We start from the raw sequence: 17,251 nt of genomic DNA on the forward strand, positions 1-17,251 counted from the left end.
AATGGCCAGTTTCCACACACATCTTTTCTTTTAATCACACTCATATTGTGTGACAAGCATATTCTCTTTTACAGACTAGAGACCATAGACTATAGGCTACTGCAAAGCAGGGATCTTGTCTACTTTGTGTACCATGCTGTTCATATGGCCTGCTGTGTTGTAAGTGCCGGACAAGTAAATGAGGGAGAACTTGTCCCACAGTTGAGAAGGGGTGCTGTGGCCTTTTACCTATAAATTGTTATTAGACCTCTGCTCAAACATTTTCAGTGATGAGAAATTCATTAGCTTCCAAAGCAGCCGTGGTACATATCCTTTCTTATTTTAGTTTAGTTTAGTTTTGCCTGTTTGTTTTTGCTTCGCAGCTCCTCATTGCCTTCTGTTCTACTCAGAGTGGTTCTGTTGATGTCAGTTATGGTTGCCAGGCTCTTAGGGGCAGATGCATAGTCTAGGGTAGGCCTTTCACAGCATCCATCCCCCATCTACAGTCACTGGTCCAAGAAGTGACCACTTTGGGAACCAGTCATGGTTCTCCATCATACCTGTCAAATGGAAGATGAAGGAGAAAGGGCCACTTTCTTTTTTTCTGATTTCAAACTCTGGTAAACCCGGTGCTTCCAGAGGCCCTCTTTGATCTTGTGTATCAAGAGACTGCCTGAGAAAGAAACCAAACACAAGACAAAAACCAAACAGAAATGGAGAGCATGATGGCAGCTATTGAAACCTCTAAATCCTCTGTTCCTAGAGCTAGCTCCACCTTTGGGTTTCTCAATTGTGTGGTTAATACCTTTCTCTTTCTTTTCTCTTTTTGTTTTACTACTTGTAAGCAAAAGAGGTCTAACATGACTACCCATTCCATGATAACACAGTTTGGACTTTTGAAACATTCTTATACGGATCCCAGATCCCCTTTATAGAGACAAGAAGAACAGGTGTAACTCTTTCATATAACAGTGCTTCTGATACTTGGAGAAAACTACCCTCTCTTTTCCTCAGCTTTTGCTTAAGTCTTCTGTCCTCTTCTGTCCAGGTTCTGCATCCTATTTTGTCAACTTCCCTTCATGTGATGTAGTGTCCCACACCATCTTAGTTGCTATCATTTTATTACATCTCCATTTGCCCACAGCTATCTTAACATGAGGGAAGATTAACACAATGTTCAGCAACATAACATAGGATAATAATTTTCTTTCTTTCATACATTGTAATTTTTCACTGCTCCTGAAGGTCTCATTGGCCTTTTTAAATATTATAATACATAATTGACTTGAAATACAAGTGTTATGAATTGAAACTCTCAAGCTTGACACATTTTTTGATAATAAAGTATGTCTCCCATAACTTTTAATAATTTTGTTCTTTTTAACTAATTTTACCTTTATTTCAAATAACTTCCATTTATAGGTAGAAATGTTCCATATTTTATACTCATTGGTTTTTGTTTTGGGTCTATCAGAAAATGAATTTGCTATTTCCTTTCATTTTATATTTTCAGAAAGCTATGTTTAAAGCTTGTGTTTTTAAAATTTTTATTTATTTATTTATTTATTTATTTGTGATAGCATCAAGGAAGTTAAACATTTCTATGGCAGAATGCTATTTAGAAGTCCAAGATAGTTATTTAATAGTTTTCTTACATGAATGTAATGTCTATTTACTTGTGGATCTTTTACTTTCCTAAATCTTTATTCATCTTGAAGCTCTGTTAGTGTAAAGAATGTGATTTTCATTCAGTTCCTGTCTGAGACACTAGAAAAAAAATGGTTTCTTTGCTTCATTTGCCAAATATTCTGCACAGTGCTTATTTTGTATTTTTTCCCATATTAAGTGTAATACAAGACTCATTGGCACATTATAAATAAGAAATTAATGCTGAAAAGGAAGCCACTTCCAAAAGCAGCATTTCCCCAGGAAATAAAGAAGAGGTGAGATCAGTACCCCCAGAGAGTCTACAACTGTCTTCTGTCTGTTCCTCTTCTTCTTTTACAGGATAAAATGAAAATTGAGAAAGAATTCAGATAATTGAGACTAAAACTTGCTGCCTTAGTTATTTCAATTTTTCATACAAAATATATGCTTGGCTTGAGGTATATTATTATCTTCCATGTTTTAGTTATAGTCTTACTGAATTGTACAAGAAGGAAAAAGGTTAAAAAATTAAAGTGGATTGCATGTATATGTGTGTGCCTAAAGGCATATTGATAACATAGAAACATAAATATGTTGTGGAAAAATTATACCATGTAGATCAATTAATGTATCAAAGGGAAAGTAATGTTATGATGATTGATCAGATTCATTTCACTGTGACCCAGATTAAAGCTTTTTATTCTTAACCCGTGGTTTCTGCATTTACTGGGGTGGATTTTTCCTTTTTGTATGGCTGGATAGGAACATTTTCATGTCTTTTCGCTTTAAATTTGCTCAAACAAAGCACTAAACCAAAAATGATACAGATTTAAATGAAGATTCTGTAGGAGAAAGAGAGAGGGTGACACCATGTACCACAAAACCTTGTCCTCATTAAATATTTTTATTTTCTGCAAGTTCTCACCACCATCATAACAAAACTGCTGGTTTTCATTATCCTCCCTTTGGTCACTCTGTATCCCTTCTTACTGGATCCTTTATTTTGTCATCCTTATTTTTCCTCAGAACCTCAAATCCTCCATCTTTTCATATACAGGGCAATTTCTTCACAGCCTTTTGTTAGTCAGGAAGTCCTTTTCATCATAATTGGTTTATTTTAGCTTCGAAATCTTTCCTCTAAATATGTACAAGGCTTTCTCTGAAAAGGACTTTGTTTTATTTTTCTATCTTGTTACAATTTCCTCCATCACAGTACATAATTCTGTAGTTGGGGATAATTGTGAATAACAGTTCAGAAAGCAGGAACTGAAACCTATTTCTCCAAACTCATTGATATTATTATCCTGTAACTAAACTCTAAGAGTTTTAAGAAATGTATCTCTACGGGGTCATCTATAGCTGTAAAACGTCAATCATCAATAACTTTTATGTAGGCTTTGCTTAATACATTGTAAACTTTGATCTGATATTATTTTCTAGGTATAAGGGTTAAAAATAAGTGCCAGTCTAGATTTTGCTGAAAATAAATTCTGTTTTAATATCCTGTGATTTTCACCACAATCATTCCCTTCATTGCCAAACAATGAATTGGCAAGGATTCTTGTTCAATTGAGGTTTAATGGAAACTGGTTGCCTTAAGAAGAAATTGACTTATGTGCATGATGTGTTCATTTGCAGGCAGCTTCAAAGATCACCAGCTGTAAGAAACAGGAAGAGACTTTGAAGTAGATAACTTCTTGTGTTTTTTTCACATATTCCCTGGTGGAATTTTGGTTTTGTATCATGCTTTTCCAAGTTTTTCTCCAGATGTTGTATAGTTTTTTGTTTTTGTTTTGTTTTTTTTTTCCGGAAAAGTTTAGACATCTTGTACACAGACATCAAGATCAAAAAACGGAGGCGTCAGCTCTGTTTTACAAAAATATCTGATAGTATCTTATTGAAGAATGTTGGAATCATTTAAGCGACTGCTTCTATCCAGTTTCCACGCTGTCTGAAGATCCTCCTTGAAATCCCACGTAATCTTTAGTATAATGCCCATGTTAAGAAAAGTGGGTCAGTGATTAAAGACATATTGAATCATGTTTCTGGCTTTTTGTGTTTATAAATTATGTATATAATTATAAATATAGTATTTATATAAAAATATAAATGTATACGTGTTTATATTTATTATAAATTATTATAAATAATCAGTAAAACATCAGTGGACCAAACATTCTCTGTACAATTAATTATGCAGATAATAGAGTACCTAAGAATCTCTTAAAAAATGAGTGTAACATATGTTTGTTTAGAACACAGTCTGTGGAAGAGAGCTGTTGGTAATGTACTGTGGACTGGGGTCATATTGCAGGTTCCCATGCATTTTCCTTGGAAGATAAAGACAGCTATCAGGTTTCAAGTCATTCAAGACAGAGACATAAGCAAAGGCACAGATATTTGAAGGTAAATAAATAGGCAAATTTGACTAAGGAGGATGCTATGCTAGTAGATGTTATAGTATTAGTGTTAATATAAGGTTAATGCATGTTAGTTAGAAAGAAATAATGCAAAATTAATCTTCTTCCTCTCCCATTTGAACTATATAATTAAATAGTACATTCATCTTAATATTCAGGTAATAGTTAACCAGCTCATGTTAGGTTAGTCATATTAATAAACCTATCACAAACTGAAAACAAAATCAAGAGAAATCAAAACATTGACTTTTAACTCCAATCTTATAATTACTTTAAAATATTCAAACAGGAGCCTTTGGGAAAGAGAGTGATTTGCATTTAAATGGGCATAGGAAGAGTGAAAGAAACAGAGTACTGCTCTGCCCCAGGCACTGTGCCAGTCATCATGCCCACACTAACTAGCTTACCACCTCATTTAGAAGCCACATTAACCAACATGAATGGGTTCTTACCCTTGGTGCCTACATTTGCCTTGCCAGGACATGATGGACAGGGCCCTGGGAAGCCTCAGAAGATAGTGAGGACGCAACACACTGTTCGCTTTGGAACTATAGACAAGGCGTAGCATATGGCTTTGATTTATTAGTATATGCTTGTAGTCAGTGGCTTCAGGTTTTAGAGAGGACACTTTCAAATGTATTTCTGTGCTGATTCCAAGGTGTTTTCAATTAATGCCCTGAAAAGCTTTCAGTTTCTCATTTACTTGGCTGATGGATGGCTCCTTAGATGTATATTGGCTCTTGAAGGGTTTCTCTGTCTCTGAACAAGGATGAAATTAAAGAAGCATTTTGTAAAGTGGAACTTTTGCCCTGGCAGGAGGAACCAGACATTTCAACAAATAAACACATGCATCTGTGAATCTGTAAATGGATTGATTATTATTTTTTCTCTCAAGTGATTAAGAGCCTAGGGCTAGTTAATTAGCAGCTAATGAGAGAGAGAGAGAGTGTGTGTGTGTGTTCTACTGGTGAAGCTCTCATTGTTAAAGTAAAATAGGCCTAAGGGTGTTGATGCAAAAAGAAGGTATGTGCACTGGACTTAGAGAAAGAAACAATAATTCTTGGCAAGAAAACAGAAGTCTCGCATCTATGAAAACATTTTGATCAGCTGAGATCAGGCTGATTGTTAGGTTCAAAATACCATCTTCACCCACAAAATCCTAACAATTTTAGCCAAAAATGGGTAAGGTTTATGTTTAAGAAAGAAATAGAACTACTTTGTGGATCCTGGTCTGCCAAACCTGGTTCATTTGTTCATTCATTCAACAAATCTTATTGAGTGTCTCTATGCCAGGCACTCTTCCATGCAATGAGGACACTCAGAATAATGAACAAGACTAATAAGAACCTAATTTGTCTTGAAAATTAAATGTAAAATTAAAATGTAAATTAAAATTTACATTTTACAAGAGGATTTTTATCATCTTTGCTGAAAAATTCCCCCAAAATCTCTAAAAATTAGTGGCAATCTACATTTTCTATTTCTTTTCTTCTTTTAATAATTTTTTTCTCTCTCTCGCCAATTTTAATGCAATTTGTAAATATATTTAAGAGAGAGAAATGTGATTTTTAAGTTAAGTACTAATATTGAGGACCTCTGACTTTTTTGCTTAAGGCATAATCATCTTTTGTCGAGGGAGGAAGCACCACATTCCTGTGGTCCTGGTTGACTGCTGAAATGCTTTCACAGGTTTGGTGGCATCCAGCATTGAGAGCTAGTGCTCCTTTTTTGGTCTGCATTACTTATCTCCCTGGGCAAGTACAGGCCATAACTTCTGTCTCCTTAAATAGGCTGCTGGGTCCAAACTCAATTTCCAGTCTGGAATTCCCCTTCCCATAGCCATGAAGTGTTTCTAAATCTTTCCCAAACACTGGGAGAACTCAAAGATAGAAGGAAATGTTGGCTCTAAATGATAGTATCATCTGTTGTCTTACAATTAAATATCTAATGCCTACAATTTTTCTTCATAGTATTTACATTGGGTTAGATCATAGTTTAAATTTATCATCAGAGACTTTGTGTTTTTCTTTGTACTTGAAGTAGCGTTTATGCTGCTTAAGTCATGAGGAAAAAATTATTAAAACAGGTTGGATGCTGCTCAAGCTAAGAATGAGTTGTAAATTAGAGGCAATATGATATCATAGTTAAGATCATGGCTCAGGGGCCGTGGAGTTGTAAATTAGAGGCAATATGATATCATAGTTAAGATCATGGCTCAGGGGCCGTGGAGTTGTAAATTAGAGGCAATATGATATCATAGTTAAGATCATGGCTCAGGGGCCGTGCTGCCTTGGTTTAAATCCCAGCTGACCTTGGGCACACAATTTGCTCCTCTATCAATGAGAATAATGCCATCCCCTTCACAGAATTGTTGTGATGGTTAAATTAGTTGTTACATGGAAGCACATAGAAGATTGCTTGGCATATAGCAAGCTCTATATTACTTTCATTATTAGGGGTAAGATTATAGTCAGGGATAGGGTAAGGTCATTACTAAATTAAGAAGATAAAAGTTTAAGCCGTGACAGAATAGGTTAAAGTTTGGAACTGACTTGTATGTTACCTGTGATTGCATTGGACAATAAAAAAAAATTTAGTATGACACCAAATAGAAAACTAACTTTCATTAATAATATGATCTCATGAAAATAAATGGAATAGTGAGTGAGCATGTTGAACTAGGAATTACATAACTGATAATTAGAATTTCCTCTTCTGTCAACTGCCTCCTCATATCCTTGGGGAAGTTTCATTTCGTGTTATCTTTTTCTCATTGGTTTATAGGATTTCTTGTGTACTCAGCTTATTAGGGGAGAGTCTCCACTTCTCTGGTTTCATTTTTCCATGCAGTGAATTGTCCCCAGAGTTGACACTCTTGGTCTCTTGCTCACCTCTTATTCCTTTCTCCAAATGAATTATTTCACTCTTAAGATTAGGAGTATCTGAGCATGTCCTGTGCAGCTCTTTCTGAGCTACTCTTTTCTTGGAAACAGGAAGAACACAGGACAAGCACATGGGTCTGCTCTGTGCCATGGAGCAAGGACCCTGCCCTTGTAGGGGAGACACATATTTGTCCAGCTGTGTCAGTGTCATATGGCTAATTCTAATAAAAGATGAAATATTAAGAAACTCACTTGATTTCAGATGTAAACCATGTATTTTTTTTCTTTTTCTTTTTTTTTTTTTTTGCCAATTAGGGTCCTGGCAGGAAAGAGATGTCCACTCAAATCAGATCTCTTAAGGCAGCTTAATAGGGGGACCATTTATAAAGATATGGACAGGTTAGAGAAACCAACGAGGGAGGGTAGGAGCTATGAGTGCCTGCTAGGAGCTATGTAGAAGACAGGGGACACAGTCTTAACTGTTATGCTAACTTCACTGAGTGATGCCAGTGTGGATATATTCCAGAACACTCCAACCTGAGATCTGAAATGCTACATATCCTTGATGTTTAGCATATGGATTAGCAGGGGAAGAAAGGAAGAGAAAAAAAAATCCAATGGTTAAATGGTAGAACACAGAGTTGTTCTGTATCTGCTTCTATAGTTTTTTGTGAGATGTAAATTGAGACTTACACTTCCTTCTTCCATCACCATGTTCCCCTTAATATCTGTCAACACCTTGGCTGTTCGGAGTTATTTACCTAACGTTGTGCACCAAAACTTCATTTATGTCAGATTTCAGTGCTTACTGATCCTGTCTTCCTTGTGTTGTCTCAGTTTTTCTTTGACTATGACTATTGATGAAGGAAGTACTAAGGGGTGCCAAGCAAATTCCCTGGGTTTCTGACACAGTCTTTTATTTTGCCTTCCAACCAAATTTCTCAAGTGCAATTAGGATCAATAATCCTGACATCTTCTGGGAGATGGAACTGGTGGTAAGACTAGTAAACTCAATGAGCTTGAGTCCATTGTCTCTTATTCTTTACTCTAAACCTTTGTTCAAATATTCTCATCATATGGAATAACTAACTTGGAGAAAAATAGCTAAGACATTTGGTATGTTCACAGATGGTCAAGCTGGCAGGAAATGACAGGAAGAAAAGAAAATCTGTTGCCAAATCATTTGTGTGCTTCTACGAGGACAAATTGCTGTTTGTGGTATGATAAAAGTGAACCAACATCTAACTGTCACCAGGTGATCAGCTGTCCCCCTGAGGGAATCGTGACTCAGCATTGGCCTCTGTTCCTTGGTAAATTGGGCACAAAGCGGTAGTAGCAGCCAGATCAGCTTTGACGAGATAAAGTCCACGTTGCTGAGATCATGCATAACTCAATCCCTGCTACCAAAGCCTCTTTACACAGGCTCACTGAGCAGAAAAAGCTTCCATAGCATGGTTCATTATATGAGTCATCTTCTCATTGTAATGGAGACTCTCCTTTGCAATGGACACAAGGATGTTTTATCTGCATGTATTGGAAAGGTACACTCTGAACCTCTTATTACCAATATTTTAATCTGGTTCTTTCCAAGTCCTTGACCCTGAAACAGGATTGGTTCATTGTCTTGTGAAAAGAAAGAAAATCTTCCCTTTCACACAAAATAGACAATCAGATATTGGACCCTGGAATTTTCCCTTCATTACTGTCTTTTGGGGGCACCATGGTGGGCTGTAATGTGGTGGCCATACATTTTTGCCTGGTGTCAACATGCCATACAAATCTATAGCAAACCAAGGCACTGTATCTTTTTAAACTTGTCTTGGGGAGTTTTCCTGGAGGCCATAGAGGTATTTTGAGAAAGAGATGAAAAAGTGGTAGGAATAGGTACCATGGAAATGTGAGCCCCCTGATTTTGGAGTTTACTAGTGACTTCTGAATCTGCTTGAGCCTAGTCTTATATATATTCTTTCTTTTTTGTTGTTGTTTTGTTTTTGAGACAGGGTCTCACTCTGTCACCCAAGCTGGAGTGCAGTGGCGCCGTCTTGGCTCACTGCAACCTCTGCCTCCTGGGTTCAAGTGATTCTTGTGCCTCGGCCTCCCCAGTAGCTGGGACTACAGGTGTGTGCCACCACACCCAACTAATTTTTGTATTTTTAGTAAAGATGGGGTTTTGCCATGTTGGCAAGGCTTGTCTCAAACTCATGGTCTCAAGTGATCTGCCTGCCTCGGCCCCCCAAAGTGCTGGGATTACAGGTGTGAGGCACAGCCCCAGGCTACTGTTTCCATTTGACAATGGAATTCTACTGTGCCTGTCCAGTTTGGAAATCTGGTAAATGTTATAACATCTTATTTAGAATGGGCGGTCTGCGTTGCATGTCCTAGAGTCAGGTGTTTAGAGAATACTTGTTAGCAAAAAAAAAAGGCGTGACTTTATTCCAAAACTTCAAGGCATGTGTCATTATTTTCCTAGTGAGGTTTGCCAAAGGCTCTGTACAACATGTCTGTCAATCATAGGCTCTTCCAAAACCATTGGGTCTTCTGGTTGTAACTCTCCCCGATATATATCATACACATACGATATTCATATATCCCTACCCACCCACACAGACCCCACTAAAGTCTGGAAGCCTCATGGGGTACCGAGAAAATGGATTGGAACCGCACACTCTAAAATGAATGTCTTGCCTCCCATATCATAAGAGGTCTACCAAGCATTGCACCATTTTCTTCAGGATGCATGACTCAAGGTGTGGCAACTTATCTTTCACACTGGAGTAGATAGTCCAACCTCCCTTCAGACTCCTAGACTCCCAGAAACCTCAGATGTAGCAGCCTTTGAACTTTCACAGAGTTTATATCCCTCTCTAGCCTGTGTGATTGTACTTAATAAAGTACCTAAGATTCCTGTTATTTCTTGCACACTAGGATCAATTAGTAAAATGTCTTTGATGTAATGGTCATTTAATGCTCTATGCGATATTGTGATGACCAAAGTTCTTCTAGACTATACTGTAATAGAAAGCAGGAGCATCCATATAACCCTAAGGAAAGGCATTAGAGTTTTATTGCCTTTGCCACAGTACAGCATTTTTATTCTGATTATTTCATATGGGCATTCTGTTAGTTACTAAGTGTGATTATTCCAATAAACACAAAGTGGACAGTCAGATGTTGGACGCTGGGACTGGGGAAATAACCACACTGGAGCTGCTCTGAGATGGATTCAGAATAAGGCTCTAATCTTCTTAAGTCCATTTGTGACTAGAGAGACCACAGCGGTATTCCAGGTCTCTGCATCAGTTCGAGGGTGGGGACGTTATGAAGATAGAATTTTTACCATGTGATTCAAATTATACAATTGTTATATTTCTAGACATCAAATTAGATAGTTACCTTTTTCTATAAAATTCATCATTTCATCTAAGACTTCAAATGTATTAGTAAACTATTGTTCATAGCTATTGCTTGTGGTTTTATCTACGTATCTTTCAGCATGCCATTTTAATTATCTTTATTATTAATTATTACTTTGCTCTTTAAGTTTTGATGAGTCATTTAAGAAATTTATCCAGTTTTAATTGGTATTAAAAATAGACTTCTATTTATTTTTATTTTGTTTTATATTTTATTAACCTCTGCTATTATTGTAATTATCTTCTTATAGGTTATTCAGTATTAAAAATCTTACAGTGGAGTTCAAGACCAGCCTGGCCAACATGGTGAAACCCCGTCTCCACTAAAAAAAAATAAAAAAATACAAAAATTGGCTGGGCACAGTGGTGCACACCTGTAATCTCAGCTACTTGGAGGCTGAGGCAGGAGAATCACTTGAACTCAGGAGGTGGAGGTTGCGGTGAGCCAAGATTGCACCACTGCACTCCAGCTTGGGGGCAACAGAGTAAGACTATGTCCAGGAAAAAACAAAACAAAACAAAACAAAACCATAGAGTGGAAGATCAGCTCTTATTTTTCTGCCTTTTTTTTCTTTAGTAACTTAATAATTTTTTCAGGTTTATTGAGGTATAATTGGCAAATAAAAATTGTATATATTTAAAGTGTACATGATGTTTTGAAATATGTATATATGGTGAAATAATTACTACAATCAAAGTAGTTAACATATCCATCACTTCACATAGTTGTTGTGAATGTGTGTGATGAGAATATTTACAAGCTACTCTTCTAGAAAATTTCAAGAATGAAATACATTATTAATAATTATAGTCACCCTATTGTGCATAAGATCTCCAGAATTTATTAGTAACATAAGAGTTTAAGATTGTAACTTGCACTTTAATTATATCTCTATTTACATGCCAAGTATTGATAATTAGTATTATTCTTTTTCTTTTTTAACGGAGTCTCACTCTGTCGCCTGCCCAGGCTGGAGTGCAGTGGCGCAATCGCAGCTCACTGCAAGCTCCGCCTCCCAGGTTCACTCCTTTCTCCTGCCTCAGCCTCCCGAGTAGCTGGGACTACAGGTGCCCGCCACCATACCAGGCTAATTCTTTGTATTTTTTTTAGTAGAGACGGGGTTTCACCATATTTACCAGGATGGTCTCGATCTCCTGACCTCATGATCCGCCCGCCTCAGCCTCCCAAAGTGCTGGGATTACAGGCATGAGCCACTGCGCCGGGCCCCAGTATTATTCTTATTATTGACATATTTTCTAATTTTCACTATGGTTTCTTTTTTAATGCATATGTTATTTAGAAGTTCAATTGCTTTAAATTTCCAAATTTATGGTTTTATTTTTATATTCAAGCATAATTGGTTTACTTGCTTTTATTTAAACTTTGAATTTTGAGATAATTGTTGATTCTCATGCAGTTGTAAGAAAAATACAGACAGATCTCAGTTTACCCCAATGTTAGCATATATACAGAGTACAATTTCACAACCAGCATATTGACATAGATTTATCAAAATACAGAATAATTTTCTCACCACAAGGGTTTTTCATGTTGTCCTCTTATAACCACATCCACTTTTCTCCTTTCCCTCTATCCCTGTCTACCCCATCTTTAAACCTTGACAACTACTAATTTGTTCTTCACTTCTATAATATTGCCAATTATAACCATGGCAAATTGTAACCATTTGTGATTTTCTATTTCACCCAGCATATTCCCTGGAGATCCATTCAAAGTGTTGCACGTATCAACAGTTTGTTTCTTTTTATTGCTGTGTAGTATTCTATGGTATGGATGTACTAAAACTGTTTAAACATTCTCTGTTGAAGGATTAGATTATTTATAGCTTTTCACTATTGTCAGCAAAGTCGCGACGAACATTTATGAACAGGTTTTTGTGTGAATATAAATTTTCATTTCTTTGGGATAAATAATCAGAATGGCAATTTTCTGAACATATGATAGTTGCATGCTAAGTTTTTAAAGCAACCAACAAATGAGTTTCCAGAGCAGCTTTACAATTCTATATCCTACCAGCAATGTATGAGAAATCCAGTTTTTCTGCCATCTTGCCAGAGTTTGGTGTTTCACTTTTTTTTTGTTTGTTTGTTTTAAATTTTAGTTATTCTCATATGTGTGTAGTGATATCTCACTGCAGTTTTAATTTGCATTTCTCTAATGGCCAACAGTGTTGAACATTTTTTTTTATGTTCTGGGTCTTTTATTAGTTTTTTAAATTGACAAATAAAATTATATATGTTGTTTGTGTACAACATGATGTGTTGAAATAGGTATACATTGTAGAATAGCTTAATTGAGCTAATTAACCTAATTAATGTGTTATCTCACATTCTTGTCAGTTTTTATGATGGGAATACCTACAATCTACTCTCAGCAATTTTAAAGAATGCAATACATTGTTTTTAACTGTAGTCACCATGTTATACAATAGATATTTTGAACTTACCCTTCTGTCTAACTGAAATTTCGTGTTCTTTAACATCTCCCCAACCTTGCCCAGCCCCTCATCCTCCAGGTTGTGGTAAACAACATTCTACTCCCTGGACATCTTTTGAGTGTTTATTTTTTGTCTGTGTGTCTTCTTTAGTGAATGAAATGTCCCTTTATGTCTTTTGCCGATTTTCTAATTGGATTGATTGTTTTTTCACTATTGAGTTCTGAGAGATTTTTATATATTTTAGGTACTAGTCTTTTGTCAGATACGTGGTTTGTAAATATTTTATCTCTGTCTGTATCTTGTCTTTTCATCCTCCCAACAGGCTCTTTCTTAGAGCAAAAGTTTTCAATTTTGTAAAGACCAGTTTATCAATTTTTCATCTTATGGATCGGGGTTTTGTTGTCCAGTTTAATAACTTTTCATCTACTCCTAAATTCAGAAGTTTTTTTTCTGAAGATTTTTCCTAGAAGTTCTATAGTATTATATTTTACATTTAGTTCCATACTTAATTTTGAGTTAATTTTGTGTAAAGTATGAGGTTTAGATTGAGGTTCACTTTTTTTCCCTCTGGATATCCATTTATTTTAGTACCATTTATTGAAAAGATTATTTTTATTTATTTAATTACTTTTGAACGTTTGTCAAAAATCAGCTGGCCATATTTTTGTGGATCTATTTCTAGGTTCTCTATTTTGCTCCATTGATCTATATGTCAATTACCCCACCGATAGCACACATTCTTGATTACTGTAGCTATGTAATATCTCTTCAAATTGGGTAGACTGATATCTTCCCTTAATTCTTCCTTTTGTTAAAACTATTTAGGTATTTTCATTTCTACGCCTGTCCATATGAATTTTAGAATAATCATATATATATATATTTAATCACTTTTGAACAAAAGTAATATGTATACAAAAAATCTTGTGGGAATTTTGAAAAAATGTTTGAAAATTGCATTAAACCTGGATATCAATTTAGAGAGAATTGTCATCTATACTGTGTTGAGCCTTTCACTCTATGAACATGAGATGTCTTTTCCATTTATTTGTGTCTTCTTTAATTTCTTTAATCAGTATTGTAGTTCTCAGTATACAAGTCCTATATTTACATTTTGTTAGCTTTATACCTAATTTTTTCATATCTAATCTTGTATCTGAATTATTTCTTTTGGATTTCTATACTGTTAGAACAAATCACACCCCTACTTTCTACTATGTAGACACAGCTATTAGAGCCAAGAGACAAAAGACTTATTTTCCCTATATTTTAAATGGAGTATCTGGCACACATTTTCAAAGCATCTGAAAAGTATTTGAATACTTTTGTTATTGCCTTATTATTTATCATAGCATTCTCTTTTCTCTTGCAATCACTTAGGAAAAAAAAGCCATATTTAATGTTGATTTTCTCTACTATCTCTTCCATTAATCTGATTTAGCTTGAAACATAATAGGGTTATTGAACTGATCGTTTTTTTCATTTTGAAGTATGTGAGAAAATTATGATTTACGAAAATTCCTCTGTGAATCACACATTTTTCCAGAAAATTTTGATAGCTAACTTTCCAAATATCGCCCACATCTTTGAAAGCGGGAAATGACTAACAAAAGATCTTCATATCTAGATTAGAGTCTGTCTACTGAATGAAAGTATAAATTTTAGTGTTTATAGTTTCAAGCATTTTTTACTTGTTAGCTAATGAACATGCAAAAACTGCCTAAAACAAACGTCCTGATGAAATTCTTTTCATGGAGTTTACTATTTATTTATTAAGAACAAACCTGTTGTTAATGGTTATTCATTTTTTCTCTTATTCCTATGGCATGTTATAGTCAGACACTGAACATACAGAAAAAGTTCTATTCATTGTGAATCTTGTTTTCACTTTCAAAGTCCAAATTATCTTCTACCTAAAGTTATAGACATGTTAATACAGATAAAATTCTCAGTAACACTTGACTTTTGAGTAATTAAACATCATAAAAAAAATCAGTAGTCCTTCCCATCACTGGAGTTCTAACTAAAATAATAATAATAATTTATATATAGTAACATCTTATGTTTTTATCTTAGTATGTTTAGGGATAGATAAGGGATAATGTCAAGTTTTTAATCTTCATTTTTAATAAAAATGTTTCTAATTATGTAGACATGTTAAAATTTTCTTTTACAATTTCTTAAATTTCCTCTGATTCTTTAAAATTAGTTAAATCCAAATTCTCTAAAATTATATTAGAATTGACAAAACAAAATTTGCAAAACCCCAATGCACAATTAATTTTTAAAAAATATATTTTATTTAGTGCCAGATCGATGTATTGAAACCTGAAAACTTTGATATTGCTGTCAGTGATGTTAGCCAGCCTGCTGCAAAAAAAATTGCAACAAAAGCCAAAATCGACAAATGGGATCTAATTAAACTAAAGAGCTTTTGCACAGCAAAAGAAACTAGCATCAGAATGCACAGGCAACCTGCAGAATGGGAGAAAGTTTTTGCAATCTATCCATCTGACAAAGGGCTAATATCCAAAATCTAGAAAGAACTTAAACAAATTCACAAGAAAAAAATAACCCCATCAAAAAGTGGGCAAAGGATATGAACAGACACTTCTCAAGAGAAGACATTTATGTGGCCAACAAACATATGAAAAACAGCTCATCATCACCGGTCATTAGAGAAATGCAAATCAAAACCACAATGAGATACCATCTCAAGCCACTCAGAACGATGATTATTAACAAGTCAGTAAAGAATAGATGCTGTAGATAAATAGGAATGCTTTTACACTGTTGGTGGGAGTGTAAATTAGTTCAACCATTGCAGAAGACAGTGTGGTGATTCCTCAAGGATCTAGAACCAGAAATACTGTTTGACCCAGCAATCCCATTACTGGGTATATACCCAAAGGATTAGAAATCATACTAATACAAAAACACATGCACAAGTATGTTTATTGCAGCACTATATGCAATAGCAAAGACTTGGAACCAACCCAAATTCCCATCAATGATAGAGTGGGTAAAGAAATGTGGCACATATACACCATGGAATACTATGCATAAAAAGAATGAGATCATGTCCTTTGCAGGGACATTGATGAAGCTGGAAGCCATCATTCTCAGCAAACTAACACAGGAACAGAAAACCAAACACTGCATTTTCTCACTCATAAGTGGGAGTTGAAAAATGAGAACACATGGACACAGAGAGGGGAACAACACACACCGGGGCCTGTCAGGGGCTGGGGGGCAAGTGGAGGGAGAGCATTAGGAAAAATACCTAATGCATGTGGGGCTTAAAAACCTAGATGACAGGTTGATAGGTGTGGCAAACCACCATGGCACATGTATACCTGTGTAACAAACTTGTACATTCTGCACGTGTATCTTAGATCTTAAAGTTAAAAAAAATTCTAGAGTACGGCTTACCAAATGCTGGTATTGCAATGATTTCATGACTTGTTTTTCTTACTCTAAGGAAATAAACGCAATTCATACTTAACAAATAAATCAAAATAGCCGACTGATTCTATGAGAATTTTTAAAAAGACGGAAAGGACTAAATCCATTTTTACTTTAAGTAGATTGCTTAAGAACAGCAAATCAGAGACCTGGTTCTTAACTTTGGCTCTGTTATTTACTGGATATGGCTTTAAGCAACTTAGAATTTTCCTATGTATGAAGCGCACTAATAATAGCTTCATCAAAAGGTTATCAAGATCCTTAAATGAGCAGTATATTTAGCTCATAGTGAATGCTCAAAAAGTAAGCAGTATCTATTATTATTGTTGCTACTTCTATGTTAATTTCCAAAATCTGTGCACTTATTAGAAGGTGGTGATCAATAAAACCTATGGTGTACACAGGGTTTTTTTGGAAGGTAACTATACTTTATTTAGAAACAGAAATATTCCCAAATACACCAATTGTAAATATAAAACTTGTTTTATATTCACCGACTAATTAATTAAGAATATGTTGAAAATAACATAATTCCAGATGCACATAAATGAAGTTAACACTAACATAATTTCAGAATGGCTTCTTTTTATTTTGCATTTTAGTTACTTCATTTACATGCACACGAATTCTTTACCCTATTTTTGGATATTTTTATGTTAAAGTTTCCAATGCCTACTTATATTTGTTTGTAAAATGTTAATCAAATGCTGTGAGCGCATATATCTATATTTTGGCTCAAGATTCTGATTTGTTCTGGGACATTAAGAAGTAACTTCTTTAGTGAATGTTACCATTTTGAAAAGTGATCAGAGTAAATGTTTCTTTGAAAAGAACACCAAAGGAACCATAGACCCTGAAGATGAAAAGACAAGGATTAGATTTCCAGCCCACTGGCCTTTTTTCTTACTTTAAAAAGATGGGATTGCCAAGATCTGAAGAGGTAGTATTTGAATAGTTTAGTTTCTGTTAATAGTCATGAAAAATAA

The sequence above is a fragment of the Pongo abelii genome, chromosome 14 (genome assembly GCF_028885655.2).
Source record: "Pongo abelii isolate AG06213 chromosome 14, NHGRI_mPonAbe1-v2.0_pri, whole genome shotgun sequence".
NCBI lineage: Eukaryota > Metazoa > Chordata > Mammalia > Primates > Hominidae > Pongo > Pongo abelii.